The sequence below is a fragment of the Galeopterus variegatus genome, unplaced genomic scaffold (genome assembly GCF_000696425.1).
Source record: "Galeopterus variegatus unplaced genomic scaffold, G_variegatus-3.0.2 Scaffold1074, whole genome shotgun sequence".
Lineage (NCBI taxonomy): Eukaryota > Metazoa > Chordata > Mammalia > Dermoptera > Cynocephalidae > Galeopterus > Galeopterus variegatus.
In genome coordinates, this window is record NW_007727185.1 from 338,679 (window position 1) to 345,110 (window position 6,432).

The 6,432-nt window shown below is 44.6% G+C and overlaps 1 non-coding gene across 1 annotated transcript; it reads left to right on the forward strand.

The window, feature by feature from the left end:
- Nucleotides 1-3,218: 3,218 nt before the first annotated feature.
- On the forward strand, nt 3,219-3,293 carry TRNAI-GAU. Its single transcript has one exon. It is a non-coding gene; the product is annotated as a tRNA-Ile (tRNA).
- Nucleotides 3,294-6,432: the final 3,139 nt, after the last annotated feature.

A 6,432-nucleotide genomic window follows, 5' to 3' on the forward strand; every position in this document is an offset into this window, starting at 1 on the left:
GGAATAAGAACACCTACTTCGCAGGGCTATTGTGAGGACTAAATCTGATATATAGAAATACTTTGTAGACTACAAAGCATTATCCAGATATTACTGAAGGGCAGAGAGTAGTGGACAATAATGTGAACAATTTGGTGGAGTCAGAAAAGCACAAAGTCTGTGAAAGCGACAGTGAATCAGGGAATCAGGGTAACTAAGGCACAGAATCTATGTGTGGCAGTTAATTTTACAACTCAACTTGGCTGGGCTAAGGGATGCCTAGATAGCTGATAGGACATTATTTCCAGATGTGTCTGTAAGGGTGTATCTGGAAGAGGTTAGCAGTCGAATTGGTAGACTGAGTAAAGAAGATCTGTCCTCACCAGTGTGGGCAGGCATCATCCAAACCCCTGATGGCCTGATTAGAACAAAAAGGTGGAGGGAGGGCGAATTACCTTACCTCTCTCTCTCCTTGAGCTGGGACATCATCTTCTCTTGACCTTGGACAGAAATGCTCCTGGTTCTTGGACCTTTGGACTTGGACCAAGACTTACACCATTGGCTTTACTGGGTCTCCAGCTTGCAGACAGCAGATCATGAGAGTTCTCAGCCTCCATAATTATATGAGCCAATTCCCACAATAAATCTCCTCATATATATAATATACAGGATATATGTATATCCTAGGCTGGCCAATTAGCTCAGTTGGTTAGAGGTCAGCCTTACAACCCCAAAGTCATGGGTTTGGACCCCTGTACTGGCCAGCTGCAAAAAAATAAATAAATAAAAGGATATGTGTATGTGTATATATCCTTTTGTTTGTTTGTTTTTGGTTTTTGGTTTTTTTGTCTTTTTCATGACAAGGGGATCGCAACCCTTGGTGTGGTGTCGCCCGCACCGCGCTCAGCCAGTGAGCGCACTGGCCATTCCTATATAGGATCCGAACCCGCAGCGGGAGTGTCGCTGCGCTCCCAGCACCGCACTCTCCCGAGTGCGCCACGGGGCTGGCCCATATATCCTATTGGTTATGTTTCTCTGGAGAATCCTGACTAACACACTATGGAAGAGAGGTGTCACAGGTTGGGCACTCCAGAAGCAGATGACGGGATGGCTTTTGAAGTATAAGATGTTTATTAGGGATCCAGTCCTGTGACAAGAAGTGGGGGAAGGCAGGATAGGGCAATCCTGAAGCTGAACTGTGATGTGGTCCCAACATAGCCTTGGCCAACCCAGGGGAGAGCTCTGGAGCAAAGATCATCCACCAGAGTTTTCCTGCGATAGGCCAGACCATTACTTCCTTTTTACGATTTCTACTAAAGCATGCCTTTCTACTCAGTCACCAGGTGTGGGCTGCTCTGGGGAGGGCGTGACCTGGAGCGAGGTGGCTCTCTGCAGCTGAGGCAGACTGGAAGAGCTGACGGCTGGGCGCTGTCTGCTCTCTGCACACCCCTTGAATGAGTAACAAGAACTTCCTTGAAGGGGAATCCAGTGACACCTCTGTGTCTACCACAAGAGAGACAGGCGATAGTACTGGAAAAGTAGTCATTCCAACCATGAATTGATTCAGTTATTCATTAAGGCAGACAGACACAGCCAGCCAGTGAACAAATTATTATCAAGGACCTACTTTGTGCCAGATATTAAACTAGGTGCTGCAAAAAACGCAAGGACAAACCAGACAAGAACCGCCAAGCCTGGGATTTCCCCAGAGCAGATCCTGAGATAGGAAGGTGAGTGGTAGTTCAGGCTTTATTTGGGAGGCGCAAGGAACATCAAAAGGGAAGTGGGAAGTGAGACAGGGAAGGAAAGTCGGCCAGTGAAGGGTGGGCTTTGCTGGCCACCACTGAGGGAACTGGAGCTCCTTCCCACAGGGAAACTCTGCGTAATGATGTAGAGCACAGGACTCAGCGTTATCCACCCAAGGGGCAAGGGAGCTGGGTATTCATACACCGACTCCCATCAGTCATTGGTTGACAGCTGCTCTCAGGAGGCATTAAGTCCCTGGAACTTTCAGCCTGCCCTGGGCTGCTGGGCACAGAAGTGGTAAGTGCTGGAAGGCCAAGGGGTGCGGGAAGGGGACACCAGCAGTGGGTGCTACACTCACATCAAATACTTTACAGTCTTGTGGGGGAGACTGCCCCTCAGAAAACAGCCTGACAAATGTAGTGACACAGGCATGCTTGGAACACAAAGAAAGCCCTGATCTGAGAGGTCTCCTAAAGGAGGTGGCCTAACACACGAGCTGAGTCTTAAAAGGCAGGAAAGTGTTGGATTAGAAGAAGGGGCCAGGACAGAGTGTCTGAGGCTCTGAGAGCTGGGCTGCTTCAGGAGTTTTCAAGTCATCCAGGGGGGCTACATATGTCATCCAGCATGTGAAAGAGGAGGAATGAAGAAATAAGGTAGCGAAAGAAGGTGGTGCTAGGTCGCCAGAGCCTGAATGAGGCTTTCTACTTCTTACAGAAGGATTGGGGAGGCTTGCTAGGATTGTAAGCACAGGTATGTCATGAATCTGATATACTTTCTAGAGAAATCCCTGTGGCTGCAAAGCAGAGAATGAATTTGAGGGGACAGGACTGAGGGCAGGAAGCTTTAGAGAGAAATTACAAAGGCTGAACACAGGGAAGTGGCCATGAAGAGACAGAGAAGGTGACAGAGTCAAGAGAGGTGAAGAACGCACAAGGCCTAATGGCCAACGGGAAGAAGAGCCCTGGAGGGGCGTCTATGCCAGTCATGGGCTCCCATCCAGAGTGCTAACCAAACCTCTCAACTTTCTACCATACCCGGAAGGAGTGTTTACCTGGAGCAAGGACACAGCGAGGAGATTTTCATAAGATCTACCACAGCAAGATCACAATCATAAACTGTGAGTGGATAACTGAGGTACAAGTACCAGGCCTGTGTTATTACCCTGAGAACATTCCATGCCTAAAGTCAGGCAAAGGGCCCAATGTCTTGATTTAAATCCATTTCAGGGCCGGCCCGTGGCTCACTCGGTAAGAGTGCGGTGCTGATAACACCAAGGCCGCGGGTTCGGATCCCATATAGGGATGGCCGGTTTGCTCACTGGCTGAGCGTGGTGCTGACAACACCAAGCCAAGGGTTGAGATCCCCTTACCGGTCATCTTTTGAAAAAAAAAAAAAAAAAAAAATCCATTTCAATGCGAAGATTCACAACTTACTTTTCAAGGTACTCAAAATATGATAGGATTATTAGTGGGTTAAGGTAGTCTTTCTGGGCTGGCTGGTTAGCTCAGTTGGTTAGAGCATGGTGTTGATAACACCAGGGTCCAGGGTTCAATCCCTGTTACCAGCCAGCTGCCAAAAATAAAAATAAAATAAAAAAGCTAGTCTTGCCAATTGGTGCTCATTCTGTCCTTTTTTGTTCCTTTTTTTCTCCAGTGACTTTCTGATCCTTATGTTCTGCTAAACTACAGTGTTTTGGTTGCTGTGCTCTTGTTATTTTCCTAATAGACACCAAAGCAATCCACATCTTATTCAGGTAAGGTAGGAAACAAAGATGTTCATGGTACAAAATGTTCCTATCTCTCCAACAACAGTGCTAGACTCTGATATATTGGTAAGATAAAGGCGTCAAAAATAAATACTACCCTGGAAGTTGTGCACACCCTTTCTACTTATATCCCACTGGCCAGAGTGAATCATATGGCCGTATCTGGCTGCAAGGAAGGATGAGAAATGTAATTTTTATTTCAGGTGGCTGTGTATCTAGCTAAAAAACTCGGCCATTGTTTTAAAGAGGAAAAAGGGGAGAAGGGACATTGTGGAGCAACTAGAAGTCTCTGCTGTATTAGTTAGCTATCGCTGCCCAACAAACCACCCCAAAACTTGGTAGCTTAAAACAACTATCTTTGTGTTTCTCATAATTCTGTGGGTCAGGCATTTGGAGCTGGTGTGATGACTCATCTCTACTCCTCATGATGTTGGCTGCAGTATCTTGGCTGGGGCTGGAAAAGCCAAATGGTTACACCCGCACATCTGATGGCCAGTTTGGGGTAGCTCCAATGACTGGGGCTGACTGAGATGATTGGATCTTCTCTCTTGTCCTGGAGTTGGCAGGGTTCACTACAATGTGGGGGCTTGGTTCTCTTCCAAGCAGTTTCTCTCTCCAGCAGGATAGCCCAGGTTCCTTAATTTACATGGTGACTAGAAGTCCACCCTGGGGCAAAAGCAGAAGCTACAAGGCCTCTTAAGGCCCAGACTCAGATGTCCACCTCCCCCCTACCCCAACACACGCATGTCACTTCAGCTGCATTCTATTGATCAAAACAAGTGCCAATCCCAGCCCAGATTCAAAGGGTGGAGAAGTAACTCCACCTCATGATGAAAAGAGCTGCAAAAAAACATTGCAAAGGGGTGTGAACTCTGGAAGACATGATTCATTGGGGGCTGTTTTAAGAATCTATCATAGCTGCAATTGGGGGTAAAGTTTGATCATTTTATACCACTTACCACTGCTTATAAGCCAGCCAGAGATTGAGCATTTCTTTTTGAATTCCATCAAGTAAATACTAGTGTCTTGATTTGGATGCATGTGTACAGCACAGGGATCTGAAAGAAACCAAGAATTAAACACAAGATTAATTCTTGTACTTTTTCTACAGCATATCTTTCAAAAAAGCAGCAGTCCATTTAGGACGCAGAAGGCTGGTAAGAGCATTGTGCCCAACCTTACAACAACAAAAAAGCTAGACGATATGAAAATCACACCTTTCCTTGAACTTACCAGAGAGCTGAAGTCACAGGGCTACCAACCAATCTAAACTGTAAGGAAAGATAAGTCCCTCCAAGGAGAGATGGGCAACATGCAAGATCAGATGGGTAATTTTGGTAAAGAGAATAAAACTATAAGAAAGAATCAAATGGAAATGCTAGAAATGAAAAGCACTACTGTGCCTTTGATGGGCTCATCAAGAGACTGACACAGCTGAGGAAAGAATCAACAAATTTGAAGATAAGTCAATGGAAATTACCCAAACTGAAACACAAAGAGGAAAAATAAAAAAGAATGGGGGGTGGGGAAACAGAGCATGAAAGTGCATGCTGTGGGACATTATCAAGGAGTCTACCATACATGTCATTGGAATTCCAGAAGGAGAAGAAAGAGTACAAGGCAGGAGAAATATTTGAAAAAATAATGGATGAGGATTTTCCAGAACTAATGGCAGACACCGACCATGGATCTACAAAGCTCAAATAAGACCTAGCAGGGTAAAAAACAAAACGAACAAGCAAAAAAGGAATCCTAGGTATATCATAGTTAAACTGCTGAAAACCAAAACCAAAGAGAATAATCATGAAGTCGGCCAGAGAAAAAAGAAACATTACCTATGGTGGAACAAAGATAGGAATTATGGCAGACTTCTCATCAGAAACCGTACTAGTCAAAAGACAGTAAAATAATATCTTTAAACTGTTAAACAACAACAACAACAAAAGAACATGTCAACCCAAAACTCTATACCCAGCAAAAATATATTTCAAAAGTAAAAAAGACTTTCTCAGGCAAACAAAAACAGAGAATTCACTGCCAGCAGAGCTGCTGTACAAGCAATGTTACAAGTAGAAGGAATATGTAATACAGAAACTTGGATCTACACGAGTAAATGAAGAGGGCTGGAAATGGAACAAATAAAGGTAAATAAAAATTTATTTTAAAATGTTTAAATTGCTCTAAAAGATAACTGTCTAAAGTCGGCACAGCAGCAACACATTGTGTGTATAGCATTTGTAAATGTAAAATGTGGCATAGGAGGGATGAATTGGGAGTACACTTGTATAAGGTCTTTATACTCCATGTGAAATGGTATAATTTTATTTGAAGGTAGACACTGATTTAATAATTAAAGACGTATACTGTAAACTCTAGGGCAACCATTAAACACATTTTAAAAACGTTAAATGCCTTAACATACTGTGATGGACGGTCAGTAACTAAGCACCGCCTTTCCCGCTTCTATGCTCTCTGTGAGGAAAATGGAGTTAGTTTAGTCAGGCCCTCTCGCCTCATATCCGGCTGGGTATGAGTCAGCATATCCGTGGTAAACAAGTAATGTAAGAGTAGTGTTACTGCGCATGTGCACCCATGTACCCCTTGGCTCGTTGCCACTATGGTGTACTTTTGCTATAAAAGAGAACGGCGCTGACCTGCTGGTGGTGGAGCTCGCGTCTGAAATAAAGCATGTCTGCTTTGCCAGCGGCTACTTTGTTTTTCTTTCGCTTACCTGACTCAGGACCTGCACAGGACTGAGTAGTGAGGTCTGTAACCCAGCCTGACACTCTCCCATGTATTGCTTCCAGCATTTGGAAGTTTGTGAACTACATTTTCCAGTCTTCCTTGCCAAATGGGTTACAAGTTAGATTCTACCCGTGAGACGTATAGTTGATTCTTGCTGTTCACAGTGCTTACGTTCTATAAAGTTGTTGCAAACACTG